General features: G+C 41.6%; 1 protein-coding gene and 1 long non-coding RNA gene across 2 annotated transcripts in view; one reads left to right on the forward strand and one right to left on the reverse strand.

Moving 5' to 3' along the window:
• LOC125138713 overlaps nucleotides 1-15,369 on the reverse strand; it is a 19,745-nt gene extending 4,376 nt beyond the window's left edge. The window contains exon 1 of the long non-coding RNA XR_007137930.1: nucleotides 15,231-15,369. This is a non-coding gene — a long non-coding RNA (uncharacterized LOC125138713). The remainder of the gene's footprint in view (nucleotides 1-15,230) is intronic.
• Nucleotides 1-15,904, forward strand: part of LOC113654112 (ferritin, middle subunit) — a 58,787-nt gene that overhangs the window by 31,294 nt on the left and 11,589 nt on the right. The gene's annotated exons all lie outside the window — the stretch shown is intronic.

The raw sequence follows: 15,904 nt of genomic DNA on the forward strand, positions 1-15,904 counted from the left end.
TAATAACATTGCACCTCAATTCTGAACAACCAAATCAGGCAAGTCTTCATCCATTTCACTGCAGTCATCATGTACTAAATTATTACTGACGTCACCACTGTCAGCATCTTCAGGCTCCTGTAATTGTTCAGAGATGTTACTAGGCCAAGATTAAGGTAACTTAGCGAATGTTGGTTGTTTTTATGTGATTTAAAAGTTCCATAAACATTTGACTGGAAATCACAAACAGAAAACATACAATGGACGTTTCATTCTTCTTTAAATGGCTGTTTATGTGAGAAAGTCATTTCTTTCTGAGGAAAGTCCACTGTATGCACACAAGAGCAGTCTGTTTCACCCCTGATACAGTAACTACATGGTGAAGTGATGCTTGGTCTTCTCCCAGCCCATGTCCACAGTACAAGATAAAGGTATAATATGTTCCTACTCTGTCCTGCCACACTGAGTCACAGACAGTGACCCCTTTTGTACCTTTAACTCTAGCATCGACCGCCAAGCTAACCACGGACCACTAACAATGCTTTGTATGTGGAGCTGCAGCCTTTTACAGAACTTGGTCCATACTGAACTTTAGACCAGCCAGGTCTCATACATCATAGTGCAGTGAATTAACTTTTCTTTTGTCTTTTATTCATCACATTTGTTAGTTCAGGCTGGCTATAGGTTAATGCCTAGCTTTGGCCTGCTACAATAAGAATGCTTGATACACTCATCTATAACTGTTTAATAAAGGCCTGGACTGGTTCTAGCACACTGGGCTGACTGGGCTTTACTGGACCTGCTAGCTGGGGTCACTATAGAGTGGAGAACTGATCAGCTCCTTATAAACACTACAGTAAACTGACTTTTTATTGAACTTTAATGCTCAGCTCCATGTACATAATGATTTGTGTCACTCAGTTCAGTACTCATAACATTAGTAAGCAGCTCTCAGCTAAACCATGAATGCTGTTGTTGAGAAGTGATGATCTTTTCTCCTCCACAACTCTCACAGTTTGTCATGTCCTCTTGATCCTGAGAGCTCAGATAACAAAGGGTTTTTTCTTCTGCCTCCTTAAACAGATTGTCCATGTAAGACATCAGATAGAGGTTGAACTCCTCTGTGCTGAAAAAAAATGTTTGTTTATGACATAATTTGAGGAATATATTAGCTTTATGAAGCCATTAACTACATCCCATAATACAGGGGTATTCAATTAAAATTCAGAGGTCCAGTTACTAAAATTTCCTCCCAGCAAAAGTCCGAATCTTATATTGTCACATAAAACAGTGCACCTCATGTTAATAAACTCAATACACACATTTCTATATAATTTAGTGTTAAATTCCGTGTTTTCAGGCTGAACTTGTCTGGCACTTGGATGTAAAACAATCCTGTAGTCGTCTTTACTACGTGTCAAGTAACAGACAACAGACACTGAATTTCTTCTGAATAAAATAAATAAAGTACAAACACAGCTTTGTGCAGCCTGAACTTAGGGCCTAGATTTCATGTCAAACATTCAGAATCTTCTGAATAAAATAAAAGTGCTTTTAATCTTTAAGAACAAAATGAAACAGAAGACTTTTGAGCTGCCGCTTTTTTAAACATTAACTACATTAATAACACAGGAACTTTAGGCTAAAGGACATTTGAGGTAAAATAGAACAGGGCAGAATTTACTGAATAACAGAAAAGTGCAGAGCTTTGAGCAGCTCCCTTTTCCCTCTCTCCTTTCCACCTCTCCTTACTCCCTTTCCATCTTCTGTTCCTACTGAGAGACATGGACATGTAACTGTCCTGCCAGCAGGTTGGATCTTGGCTTAAATGGGGTTAGTGCCAGTCTCATGCTCATGTGGAGATGCTCATTAGTGCCCTCACTGCTGACTTCTGTGGGTACATTTCCTCAAACGACCCGTGTTTGGTGTCATATTTGCCTCTTTTCCATTGGAAAGAACTGGGAGCTGGTTCAGAGTTGGTTCCACTGGCGAACCTCCGGTTTGCCTTTCCATCAGTTAGAGAGCATCACAGAGCCGAGTGTGACGTCACTGTATACGTGTCACGTTACACAGCGACGTTAGCGCAGCAGCGACAAACACAACAACAACAATGGTGGATGTTACTTTACTGTTAATGCTCATGGCTTTGTGAACCTACATTAACACCCAAACGCGGTGAATAAAACGTGTACGTGCGGCTCCGTGTAATCTGTATAAACGGAGGTTGTAATCGATAAAGTACATAACGTTATTTTATCGTTAAAAGGCTATTTTGAACACTTGAAAGTTTTAAATGTGCAAAAACAAATGATACATTTGTACCCAATGTAAAGTTTAGTCACAACAATGGTAAAAAAAATAAAACCTAATTGCACAAAATAAGACATTTTTAAAGTGGAACAATGGATGATACTTTTCAGTCCTCCTCACGTGGGACATATTTTTCAGAGGACTGAATCTTTCCCAACAGTCTACGTTTACTCATTAAGTAAGAATGGAAGTCTTTGCAGGTCATGTGCTTGTAATTGTACTGAGTGCACAGAATCCCCTTCAGTGAATCAACAGACAAGCGATTCCTCTCCCTGGTCCACTGGGCTTGTATCAGTGAAAAGATACGCTCAACATTTGCATTGTGAGCAGGTACGGCAAAAAAAACTGTGCCATCTTAAGCAGCTCTGAATGAATCAACACTTTTGGATCTTTCAAAGATTTTGGTCCACCTCTGGTGTGCTTGTAGATCACTGAAGTCAGCTAGGTGCCTGATACAGACCTCTACATCATTCCAGTCAGGAATCTCACTCAGATCCATCCACATAAAAGTGGAAAATTCAAGTTCAATTCAATACAAGTTTATTTGCATAGCGCTTTTTACAATAGACATTGTCTCAAAGCAGCTTTACAGAACATTAACATAGAGCAGAAGGTAAACATAATTAATGATAAAGGAATTAACGAATAATAAAAGAAATAAGAATTAACAGAATAAAAATTCTAGATTATTATTAGATGTATATAGTTCACAGTGTGTATGTATTTATTCCCCTATGAGCAAGTCTGAGGTGACTCAGGCAGCAGTGGCAAGGAAAAACTCCCTTAAATTGGTAAAGGAAGAAACCTTGAGAGGAACCGGACTCAAGGGGGAACCCATCCTCATATGGGTGACACTGGGGGTGTGATTGTAATATACAGTCAGTTAAATGTTGTATTGGTGTGAGGTTCATGGACTTCAGATCTCCTTAGTATCACAGAGTCTAACTGGAGATGTCTCAGGATTCTTAGAGTCGGCCTCGGCTCAGTGGACGTCCAAAGGCTTCGTCCCACAGAGGACGTTGGGAGCTGGTACAGTGTCTGGATGCCTCGGGATGGGTACAAAGAGAGAAGCAGTGGAAAGGGATTAACATATCTGCTGTTCATAAAAATGTGCTGGTCTGATGTACTGGTGCATGATATTATGGGATGTATTATGTGTACGTCTGACTAAAGAGATGTGTCTGTAATCTACATTTAAACTGGGAAAGTGTGTCTGAGCCCCGAACACTATCAGGAAGACTATTCCAAAGTTTGGGAGCTAAATAAGAAAACGCTCTACCACCTTTAGTAGACTTAGATATTCTGGGAACTAGCAGAAGTCCTGAGTTTTGTGATCTCAGAGAGCGTGAAGGATTGTAACGTGTTAGAAGACTAGTTAGATACATGGGAGCTAAACCATTAAGAGCCTTGTACGTAAGTAGCAGCAGTTTGTAATCAGTTCTAAACTTAACAGGTAGCCAGTGTAGAGATGATAACATTGGGGTTATATGGTCATACTTTCTTGTCCTAGTGAGAACTCTGGCAGCTGCATTTTGGACTAACTGTAACCTATTTATTAAAGATGCAGGACAACCACCTAGTAATGCATTACAATAGTCCAGTCTAGAGGTCATGAAGGCATCAACTAGCTTCTCAGCATCAGATACAGACAGGATGTTTCTCAGCTTGGTGATATTTCTAAGGTGAAGAAGGCTGTGTTTGTAATATGGTGATATGAGTTTAAAGACAAGTTACTGTCTAATAAACACCAGGTCTTTCACTGTCGAGCTACTAGTAACAGTACATCCCTCTAAATGGGAGTTAAGTTGTGAGAGTTTATGTGCACTGGTTTTTGGACCTATGAGTAGTATTTCAGTCTTATCGGAGTTTAACAATAGAAAGTTGCAGCTCATCCAGTCTTTTATCTCTCTAAGGCACCGAGTTAATTTGGACACTGTGGCTATTTCATCTGGTTTTGATGAGATATATAACTGTGTGTCATCAGCATAACAATGGAAACTAATCCCATGTCTTCTAATAATGTTCCCTAATGGAAGCATGTCTATAGAGAAAAGCAGAGGTCCTAGAACTGATCCTTGAGGGACCCCATAATTAACTGGTAGTAAACTGGAGGATTCACCATTTAATTCTACAAAATGGTATCGATCAGACAGGTAGGATCTAAACCAGCTTAAAGCCTGACCATGAATACCTGTGTAATATTGTAAGCGATCTAGAAGAATGTTGTGGTCTATAGTGTCGAATGCAGCACTAAGGTCAAGTAGAACTAATAGTGACATACAGTCTTGGTCCGAAGCTAAGAACAAGTCGTTTGTAACTTTAACAAGTGCAGTTTCTGTGCTATGATGGGGCCTGAAACCTGACTGAAACTCTTCAAGGATGTTGCTCTCCTGTAAGAAGGAGCTCAGTTGAACAGACACAACCTTTTCTAGTATTTTAGACATAAACAGAAGGTGTGAGATAGGTCTGTAATTTGATAGTTCATTAGGGTCTAAGTTAGGTTTTTTGATGAGTGGCCTAATAACTGCCAACTTAAAAGACTTCGGGACGTAACCTAAAGATAACGAGGAGTTAATGATATTAAGAAGAGGCTCACCAGCTTTATGTAACACTTCTTTCAGTAATTTAGTTGGGATGGGGTCTAGTGAACATGTTGTTGATTTAGCTGTAGTAATAAGTTTATCTAACTCTTCCTGTCCTGTACTTGTAAAGCTGTGCAAAGCCTTAGGTGAGATTGTGTCACTGGTTGCTCTCATATGTTGAGCGTCACCTATTTTATTCCTGATACTTTCGATTTTATCAGTGAAGAATCTTGTCGGAACTCAGAGCCGGTCTCCAAGTCGACACATCACAGGGTGATCTCTTCTCTTAGGCCTTTAGTTAAATTTCACTGTTAACTCTATAATTACTACAAAAATACTGAGAAAACTCCTCAGACCTGGATGAGAATGAGCAAACTTCTTTATTATGGTCAATCAGCCAACAAATTATAATTTGCCAAATTCAAAGTAACAAATTGCCAAATTAAAAGTAACAAATTGCCAAATTCAAAGTAACAAATGAAAACCCCCAAAAAGAGCATGTCATGCAAAATCAATCAAGAAAAACAAGAACTCTCGCGACGTCCTTGCAAAAATAAAAACCACCCACCTTGACCCGCGGACACGGGCATGCGCCCGCGTGCGCGCGCACGCGCCCCCACACGCACACACACACCTTCACCCCCGAAGAACCAAAAAAAACCTCAGATATCTTCTCAATATATACCCTGGCACTCCTAGGAGCCCAGGTGCCATATCACCTTATTTACCGGAATCATCTCCTATGTTTTCTAAATACACTGACCCAATTTCCCCTTATTTCCCATTACCTTTCACCCATATGCCCATTTATGGATTTTCCTCCCCTTATTTTTCATGACCTCAGACTAAACACCTGGGCCTTCTTCAGTCTGCACAACAAGTTTATGAGCACCACATGCCCATATATGGATTTTCCTTCCTTTAGTTCTCAGGGCCTAGGTCTGTGGACCACTGTTTTTTTCATTCTACATAACATGTTATTGCTATGGACCAAGGTCTGAGAACCATGGTGTTCTTCATTTTCCATAACAATTTATGAGCTAAGGTCTGGGAACAATGGTATTTTCCCTTCTACATAACAAGTTGTTATTACAAATGTGCTCAGACTGACTAGGCCTAACAGCCCCGAATCTGGTTGCAATAAACATCTTTGGCCTACAACATCACCTACATATGTCTTATGACAGCAATTGTAATATTTTGCAAGGCCTAATACTTTACTTTGGTTATAGTATTGTAAGGAATAATATTTTAATTATTTCTACTAAGATTTTTTCCAACATTCCCCCCTGTGAGACTGTAAAGTCTCACCAAACTTATGTTGCAGTGTTCTGGACTACCTTGTCATTTCCACTAACCCATATATCTATCTAATCACGACGACCTCTACCCCAACTTACAACAACTTACAACATTCCCCCACAACGAAAACAAAAAAACCCATAATACATAAAACATAAACACAATAACATAAAACAGAATATTACTCCCCACAATGAAAACAAAAAACCCATAATACATAAAACACAATATCATAAAACAAAACATTACTCAATGTCCACAATTCACACATGCTCTTTCTCAGAAGGTGAGCCAGGAGTGAGCGAAAAACCCTCTTTGGAGTCAGATTTGAGGGAAAATTCTCACTCTGCCCGCGTTTATAGCGCGACAGTGAAAGCAGTGTCACCAGGGTCACCGAAACATACAGCATAAACATACTAAAGGTATGGTAAACATAATAAACAAACAAAAAACACACAAAAACAGTTGCAGGGCATAAGAAAACTAGCTGTCCCTACAACCACCACCAATAGTAATTGCGATGCATGGTTTAAATCCACTGTGGCGAGGGGGATGCGTAGGGATCTCCAAATGTCATTGTGGCGATAAGCGTGGAAAGCTCGAGTTATGGGAACAACCGCATCCGAATCACCCCCTGTCCATGAGTCCATGAAAGTGGGTGGCCCTTGCATATCCTGTAGACCTTGATGCACATCTTTGGTGTGAGATGTCCAGAGTTTATATACACAAAAGAATAACATACAGTACTGGTGTACGGCGGCCTGCCGTACATGGTGGGAAATAATATACGCATGTGCATGTCCACGTCCATATGTCAAGGTCACACAAAAGGAACGATGTACCTCATATGTGTGTACCTGCAAAAACAATCCCTTGTCCAGAGATTAATCATTCTCGTGGCACGAATGAACCCACAGTCCTTCAGGGAGGACTAAATCTGCATGTGCAAGGATAAGTGACACGGGGCGTGTGTCCTCAAGCAACGTGAACCAGGTGTCAGCCGTCGGCGGGGAAGGGTATGTTAGCCAGGTGCAATGTGGTGATACACCCAGGTCGAAGTCCCCCCAGATGAAGTCAGACAGGTCTACCTCGTTGTCCAGTTGGATGCACGTGTAGCAGTAACCGGGGGCGTCGAGGCGACAAGCGACACTCCGTGAGCTCGCCTCTAACCGGGCACAAGTGCGGGGTCGCTGGACTCATCTCTGGTCACTCCACGGGTTCGACATAGCCTGCAACAAAGCCTTACAGACAACAGAGAGACAGGCAATAGACCAGTAGACACAAAATACCAACACTTATTACATAAGCATATGTACAGAAAGGTTTGTGTGTAGTCAGTCTGGATTCAGTCACAATTAAGGCATTAAGGCCATCACCAGTAATATGGTGCCTCGTGTACACAACACTTATGAAAGATATACACACATAGGGGATACAGACAAACAGGGACACACACCAATATGTTACAGTCCTATATATATGCGCAACTAGTTCCAGTCCGAATCACTATTGTTCTCATCCAGCAGTGGGAAGGAGTCTGGATCCAATTACACCAACATACACTGATCCTCTTGACTTAATATTGCTGTATTACTGTTACATTTTGTTCCCCTGGAAATTTGATAACAACATTTGTGGATTCGGGGCCATTGGGGTCTCTGCCACCACTATCTGATTGACTGGGTCTCAAATCGTGGACCAATCGCCATTTATCTAATTTTGGCTTTCTGATCGGACAAAATCGGAGTGTTTGCACTGACTTTTTGTGGGGATTAAATCTCTTGCGTCCACTAGCCCTTTAATAGTTGGTCCTATCCCTTCCTCTACTTGCTTAGACAATGGATACTGTCTCTGATAAAGTAATGGTACATTGGGTCTAACCTGTATTTTTTGCTAATCCCGCTGACTTAACTAGTCCTACATCTGTTACATGTTTTGTCCACAGTTACTCTGGGACTTGACTTAGTGCTTCGTCTACTTCTTTCTCTGTTGACTCTTACTTATCTGCCATCTGTGCCATCTGTATCTCTACTTCTACTCTTAACCAGAATTTATGTTTGTTCACTGACTTACTAACATGGTTGTGTATGATTACATGATAACATGATTGTCCCCTAATCTATCCTTAAAATCTCCATCTTCTGACATATGTACTCTAGGGTCTTTAGTCATGTTCCACTTCACTACCCTTTCTGCCTCTTTTATCTTAGGCCCAAATCTTTGGATTCAAACACCTCGCCCGATCATCAGGGAGATGTGGGAGACTGCATCTCCAACTTACTACCATTCTTGAATCTGCTCAGGGAGTACAGCATATGTAGCTACTCCTTGCTGGCCAATTATCATGCTGTGCGTGCTGATGTGATATTTCTTCCTTCTAGTCGTTCTTATCATTATGATGCATATTCTTCATCTTTTTCCTTTCCCCCTTCATCATATTTCAGGGTACAATGCCATGGTCCTCTAGCTTCATCACGGCAATCTGGTCGTATGTAGTTTAGCCATGGTTTCCATACTGAGTATTCTTGCCATATGTTTGATGTATCTTTGTCCTTGATTTCCATCCAATACACCTTGTCCAGTTCTGTCATTCTTCTTCTTGGCTACTACTAGGTATTGTTGAGCTAACATTTCTGGGAGTGTTATCCACACTCCTGTTGGGCCACAGTGTATTTTAGCTCCTAGTTTGCAAAGCCACATCTCTCCCAAGAAGATTAGCTGGAGTGTCTGGGGAGTAAAGTAAGGGTGCTTGCACTACTATTCCTTCTATAGTAATCCATTGCGGCTCAGTGAATCGTAGAGTCTGAGTTTTTCCTGAGAAGCCCACTGTTTTTATTGCTCTATACGCGTGAGGGGAAGCTTTGTGCCTTCTTTCCCAATGCTTGTAAATGTTGCTCCTGTGTCAATCAGGAATGGGGCCTGCACTTCATTTCCGATTCCCCACCATAATTGTTGGTTCTTGTGCAGGGTGCAGTGAGGTGGTACACTGCACCAGCTCCCCCTCTGGCTTCTCTGGGCCTCTTCACATTCCTCCAGGAGTTGGGCCCGATGGGCCCCCCTCCAGGTGGTGCTGGGGCTCGTCCTTGAAATCCTGGGCCCAGCCATTGGCCTGCCCAATTCCCAGCTCCTTGTGGTGTTGCTGCGAGTGCATGCTGCATTCCCGACTGCCCTGCTCCTTGTTGAAGCATTGGAGCAGGCATCTGTGTCTGTCCTTGGTTTCCCATGGCCCCTCCTAGTGCCCCATATTGTAGGTAGGGACAGTCTTGTTTCAGGTGACTTGGGTGATTGCAATTCCAGCAGGTTCTTCTCTCTTGTCCTCCTGTTCTCCAGGCCGGTCTTTGTGGAGGTTGTCTTCCCTGTCCTCCTCTTCCCCGACCTCTGGGTGGTCCCCATCCACGCTGTTGGGGTGCATACTGAGGATTCATGGGATAACTCATTGGGTGTTGCATTGGGTATTGCATCATGGTTGGAGGCAGTGGCTGTGACTGAGTCACCATCACTTGTGGTACTCCTCCAATTGGAGGTGGCGCGGCTTCAGCAGCGGTCGGAGCCACCATGACTGCCGCCTGTTTTGGGGCATAGACTTTATCTTCCTTCTTTTTCTTTTCATGGCTTTCTTGTTTATTTCTTGCTAGTTCTCCCAGCTGCGCCTTGTGCAATTGTACTACTAAATCTTCTGCAGCCTTTTCTCCTCCTCTCTCCTTTTTCTGTGTAACTTTGTATGGTGTATTACATTCGCTTCGAAGGTGGCCCATGGCATGGTGTTTAGACCCACCACTGTTTCCAGTTGGTCTTGGACTTCCTCAGGGAGTGCCCTTTTTAACATGAGTTTAAACAGTGTCTCACTTGCGGGTGTCTCATCCCATGCTGCTCCCATCTCCTCTCTCCAGGACTCCTGGAGTTTCAGTATGAATTCGGCAACCCCTTCTTCTCCTTCCAGCTTTATTTTTTCCACTTTTCCTGGGTCTGCCTTGGTTGGGTAGGCTGTCCTTAACTGATTCCACAGGTCATTCCTGTATGGGCCGAAGGTTATTCCATCTCCCCTTGGATCAGCTGCCTCTCTTCCTAATCCAGCAAGGTGGAATTTTCCATCATTTTTGCTTGTCCTATGGTCTGGCATAGGATTGGCTTCAGATCTCCCAGAGCCAAACTTTGTCCGGTTGTTTGTTCCTCGAACTTTGTGATCCACCTTTGTGCTCCTTTGCACACACTTGGCAGTCTTTTTACCAATCCAGTCACATCCATGAATGTCCATGGCACATAATGCATTTGCTTTCCTTTAACTATCAGGGGGAGCTGTGTTGCTCTCGGTGCTTCTGTCTCCTCCTCTTCTTCACTGGAGCTCTCACTTTCGGGGGCCACCTGCTGCGTCTCCCCACCTCTGCCTCTTCCCGTCTGGGATCGGGTCTGCATGTGTCTGTTTCTTTGGATGTCGCCCCATTTTTGTTTGTCTGACTTCTTCCGTGTCTTCCTTGTTCTTTGGAGATTTTAAATTGTTTCTCCGCTCGTTTCTGTTCCTCCTCCAAGTTTTTTATATTCACAACTCCAATTCCTCCACCTTCATCTCCATTCGTGATGCCTGACCTCGTAACCTCCTCCATCGTCACATCTGCTTTCTGGCTTCAGTTCCAGAGCTTCCTTTATTGCTCTTTCCTGCTGGTTTCCAAGGGGGTCAGCTGCACTTCTCCCTCCAGTCTCACTCTTACTCCTCTCATATCGTTGCTGGGGCTCCACATCAACTGGGGCCGCCCTTGGGCTTATGTCGTCATCGCTCACCATTTCCATTGGGTGAGAGGACTTTTGGTCACTCCGTCCTTTTATTCTCTCGCCGGGCATCTCTGTACCTTCCACCAGCTGTTGATGCCGTTGCCGCACCTCCCTGTCTTTCCATTGGGTAATAAATTCCCATCTGCCTTGGTCTGTTGTTTCTTTTCTTGCTCCTCCTGGACCGCTATGAGGGTCCTTTTTGTCGCCACAGTCGTTTGGTTTGCTAGGGACCCCTGGGCTTCGCTTAGGCTTCTTATGATGTTCCACCTGCCCGGTCTTTATTCATCCTCTCCTTCCCGACTGGCAGACATCTTCCATTTGTGGCTTAATGTATTCTCTTGCCCAATGGGATGTCGGTGTGCTGTGTCTTTTTAAACCTGGCGGGCGTGTGTATTCAGTCAACCACTCCATATTACGCTCCTCTGCTTGTTGCCTCGATAAGTGGGAGTGACCCTTCCTCCCATCGGGCATTAGCTTTCTCCACCTCCCTGTCCCAGTACAGGCGTCGGTATTCATCATCTTCCAGCACTTCCTCTCTTCCTCCTGTAGCCCCTTCTGGGCATTCTGGGTATTTTCCTTTCTTCTCCTCTGCTGCCGCCCTTTACCATGGGAGGGCAGTCCTCTTGCTCTCCCTTGGGACGTTCTTTTTCTGCTGACGTCTGCCGGATTACTCCTCTGACTTGCCCTTCCTAGTAATCTCCAGTTCTATTTCTTGTGTTGCACCTCCTTCTCCCACTGTATTGATCGGATCCATTGTACTCGGATCTGTAATGTTCGTTATAAGATGGGGGTTGCAGCTGCTCCTCACATTCACCTGAGGGTGGGGCTGTAGCCTACTCTTACTCCTGTTCTTTACTCTGTTCTGCTTTTAGCTTCTTTAACCCTGTAAAGCCCACCGTTGCAGAATTACAACACCACCTTGTTTATTTGTCCAGTCACTTGGCCATGAACTCACCCTACCTGCAAATTTATTATTATTTTTTTTTTCCATGACTGGTTTTGTCAAGATCCGTATAAAATTCCTCAAAAAAGTTTCTGTGTTCATTACAATGTCTAGAACACATACATATTTAGTTATTTTGGAAAACTAGAGCTTATGTCCATGCTGTAATTCTACAAGTTTGGGCCAAAGTGGGCGTCAAAATAGCCTGTGCATGCACCTTATGCCTTACATAAAGTCACTGCACTTCTTACATCATCACAAATCGAAATTTAAACTGTAAGATGATTCATTGTAATTCATTTCTAAATGTGCTTTTCTGTTAAATTTATACTTATTTTCAATTAGACCATAATTACAGGGACAGGTGCAAATGGATATGCTGGATAATATGTAGATTTCTCTTTCAGTTAGTCTATTCTTCCAGTTTACTGTAATAGTGGATACACAAACACACTGTGTAGCAAGTGCAATGTTCGCCTGTGCTTTTCAGTAGAAAAGAGCTGTCTTAGGGCCTATCACTGCAACCAATCACAGACCAACCACACCAAAAGTGACAGAACAAAAACAAAAGCAAAGCAGAAACAAAAACTCTCCTAAATATTTTCTTCTCAATACCCATATCAATAAATGCCCATTCATACATCATATTATTATGCACAGTAAGCAATCAACCCTGCAAATGAATGCCTAAATGCTCTGTATATCTGATCAGACAAAGTGAGTACAAATACAGAAATTCTGCTCCTAGCAGAGCCCAACATTGCAATATTACAACATTTTCCTAAAAAACTTACTAAAATGTAAAAAATTTAAACAAAAAATATTTCTCATGCTTTTTACTTCTCCCAGCATTTTATACTTACTCTCATCTTCCTGCATTTTACCTCATCAAACGTGCCTCCTTCAGGCCACTGCAATTCTCCTTTTGTCCGGTCTTGCCATTTTTTCCATGTACTGTACTTCTTAATTTCTTTTTCAGCCATCTTGTGCTTTATTATTACAATTGCAGCTGGAGTAATTAAGTTCTTTTACCTTTCTCCATCATGCACCCTTGTCTCGCCCTTGTGGCACTGTCACGTGGTTCTGTACTTATTGCAGTTGAACGTTTATTCTTTTTCTGGAAAACGTGGTTGTGCAGGATTCCTTTTAGTATAATTCTCAAGAAAGACAAGGCAGATATCAAGATCAGAGTATAAGTCCAATAAGTATAACTTCAATCAAAATAAAAATAAAATTAAAATTGATTAAAATCAATCAACTGAACATTCAAATAATTACATACTCAACCAAGTATTGACCTATTCAATTAATTAACTCACTAATAAATCAAATAAAATCAAAAAACAATCAATCAATCAAATAAACTACCAGTTAAATCACTGTTAAATCACTTAGATAAATAATCAAAACAAATTGTTAAGTTGTAAAAATTAAATTGTTGTTACATTGTCAAAAAGGAAAAAATACAAATAAAAAATAAAAGTGAAAAGAACAAATCAATTAAATTGTTGTTAACTTGTTGGTAATTGTCTCATCTAACGACCCACTTATAACATAATATAACTCTATACGGTTAGATAATGCTCCAAGTTTTCAGCTTCTAAAACCTCTAACACTCAGAAAAGAGAGAAAGAAAAAACAACAATCTCATTGGAACCAAAACAATCTCTCTCTGTGTGTGTGTGTGTGTTACAAATGTCAAGGTGATTCTAGGCCTTACTGGCACAGAGTTACAGAAGCTAGAATGGAGGGTTTCTTTTACTGACACAAAAACACTACATTAGGTTTTTATATGTCTTAATGTAATTATAAATCATATTGTAGTTATGTCTAGTCCTGTTATGAATTAAAAACAGATTTGTATGTATGAATATGCATATGTGTGGACCCAGGAAGACTAGCTGATTGCATAGACTTTCAGCTAATGGGATCCATATAAACAAACACAAACAACAAAAAAGTAAAATAAAATAAAACAAAGACAAAGACAAAAAATAAAATAAATAAAATAAAAATAACTTACACCTGGTGTAACACTACTAAAAAAAACTTTCCCCAACAAAACAAACAAAACGTATGAAGTCAAAAAGAATGGCCCAAGAATTGTTTAAATTCTTTAACAAAATTAAAATGATTTATTATATGAATGTTTGCCCACTAGGCATTAGTATCTGCTCACAAAAAGAGAAAAACTCAGAAAAGCTGTTCTGTGTATGTGTGTGTTTTCAGCTTTGGAAATTAAGTCATAACAATCAATCTTGTTTTCACAGTGTTCTTCAGTAGCGGGCACACCTGGCCCCTTGCCAGATGGCCCTTATCGCTCCTCGTTAAAATCGTCTCCTTATTGGCTAAAGGGACGTCAGGGTCTCGCTACTTGTTACTGGCTGGTCCAACTGCCAAACAAATACCTGTTACCGGCTATTGGCTTCTAAGCTTGTCTATCTCTGCTCTATGGGGCACCTATTGGCTCATGTGAGGCTGGACTACAAATATGACACCAAATTTGTAGTTCATAAACTAGGAAGCGAGAGTCGGAAAAAAATGGACGGGAATAAACTCCGTGCACAGTCTTCGGTCAAAAAAATAACTATTGTAAGGCGAACACAGCAATTTGGATTAAAAGGCTTAGATACTTCTTGGACCCTTGGGGATTTATTAAAAAATATTGAAAACTATGAAGCAAGGTGAATCAGGTGAATCTTATTTTCACTCAGTGTGTCTCATACAGTTCTCTGCTATAACTGAATGCTTGTGTAACTTAAATAAATGTTATGTTCTGCTTGTGTGACTTAGCGCTTTTTTCCGTTGCAACTCATTTTATAAGATCTTATAAGTGCCATAAAACACTTCACAATTGCTTGTTTGTACTTTATCACACATCAAACTGAATCGTCATTCAGTTTGACAATACACAAATACACATGTGCACATAAACAATTCATACACATTACACACCGTACACTTATCATTTATTATATACTTATTGGCGTACACTTATTTATGAATACTCATTTGGCTCTGTCCACTTATCAATGTGTACGTTGCTGTATCCACTTATCATTGTGTATCGCCGTATACTTATGATGATAACGTGCACGTATATAAACACTTATAAATACTGGGTACTTTACCGTACCCCAGGTACTTTACCGTACCCCCAGGGGGCCCCCACCAGCCCTACCTTATCTAGGGCCAACGCGTTTTCTCCACCTGCCCGTTCAGCCCCGGCTGTGAGTTATATACACACCGGCGGTACGCCACAGGAATTTTCAATCCTTAATACTAAAAATATAAGTAAGTAAAAAAATGTATACACCAGAATTCACTCATGAGTTTTTTTCTGTCACACACACACACCCCTCACTCTGTCTCTTGCTCGCTCTTTCCGTGTGGGTGTCTCTCACGACAGAATGCACCCATGAGATTTTTGTTCTGTCACACACACACACCTCTCCCTCTTTCTCCATGTGCGTGCCTCTCACGACAGAACTCACTCATGAGATTATGCCTGTCACACACACACACACCTCTCTCTCTGTCTAAGTGTGTGTGCCTCTCACAACAGAATCCGCACATGAGATTTTACCCTGCCACTCACACAGTCACAAATCAAAACAACTTTATCTATTTCCTATTTCATCCAGTTATTATACTAATTATACTGTATTTCACCCTTAAGAGTTCTTGACTTCAAGGGCAGCTGTCCGCCTCCCAGGGCCACCCCTCCCTTTCCAGGTCACAGATTCACTATAGACAGACTTCGAATATAACAGGCGTCTGCTTACCTTAATATTATGGCCGGCCTCTGTGACCCTTCAGAGAGAGTGGTCCTGGTCCCGGACACAGGTCAAGCTAGCCCCTTTGAAGTCCCATCTGGGGTGCCATTAGATATGTCGGAACTCAGAGCCGGTCTCCAAGTCGACACATCACAGGGTGATCTCTTCTCTTAGGCCTTTAGTTAAATTTCACTGTTAACTCTATAATTACTACAAAAATACTGAGAAAACTCCTCAGACCTGGA

Source organism: Tachysurus fulvidraco, chromosome 15, assembly GCF_022655615.1.
Source record: "Tachysurus fulvidraco isolate hzauxx_2018 chromosome 15, HZAU_PFXX_2.0, whole genome shotgun sequence".
Classification (NCBI taxonomy): Eukaryota; Metazoa; Chordata; class Actinopteri; order Siluriformes; family Bagridae; genus Tachysurus; species Tachysurus fulvidraco.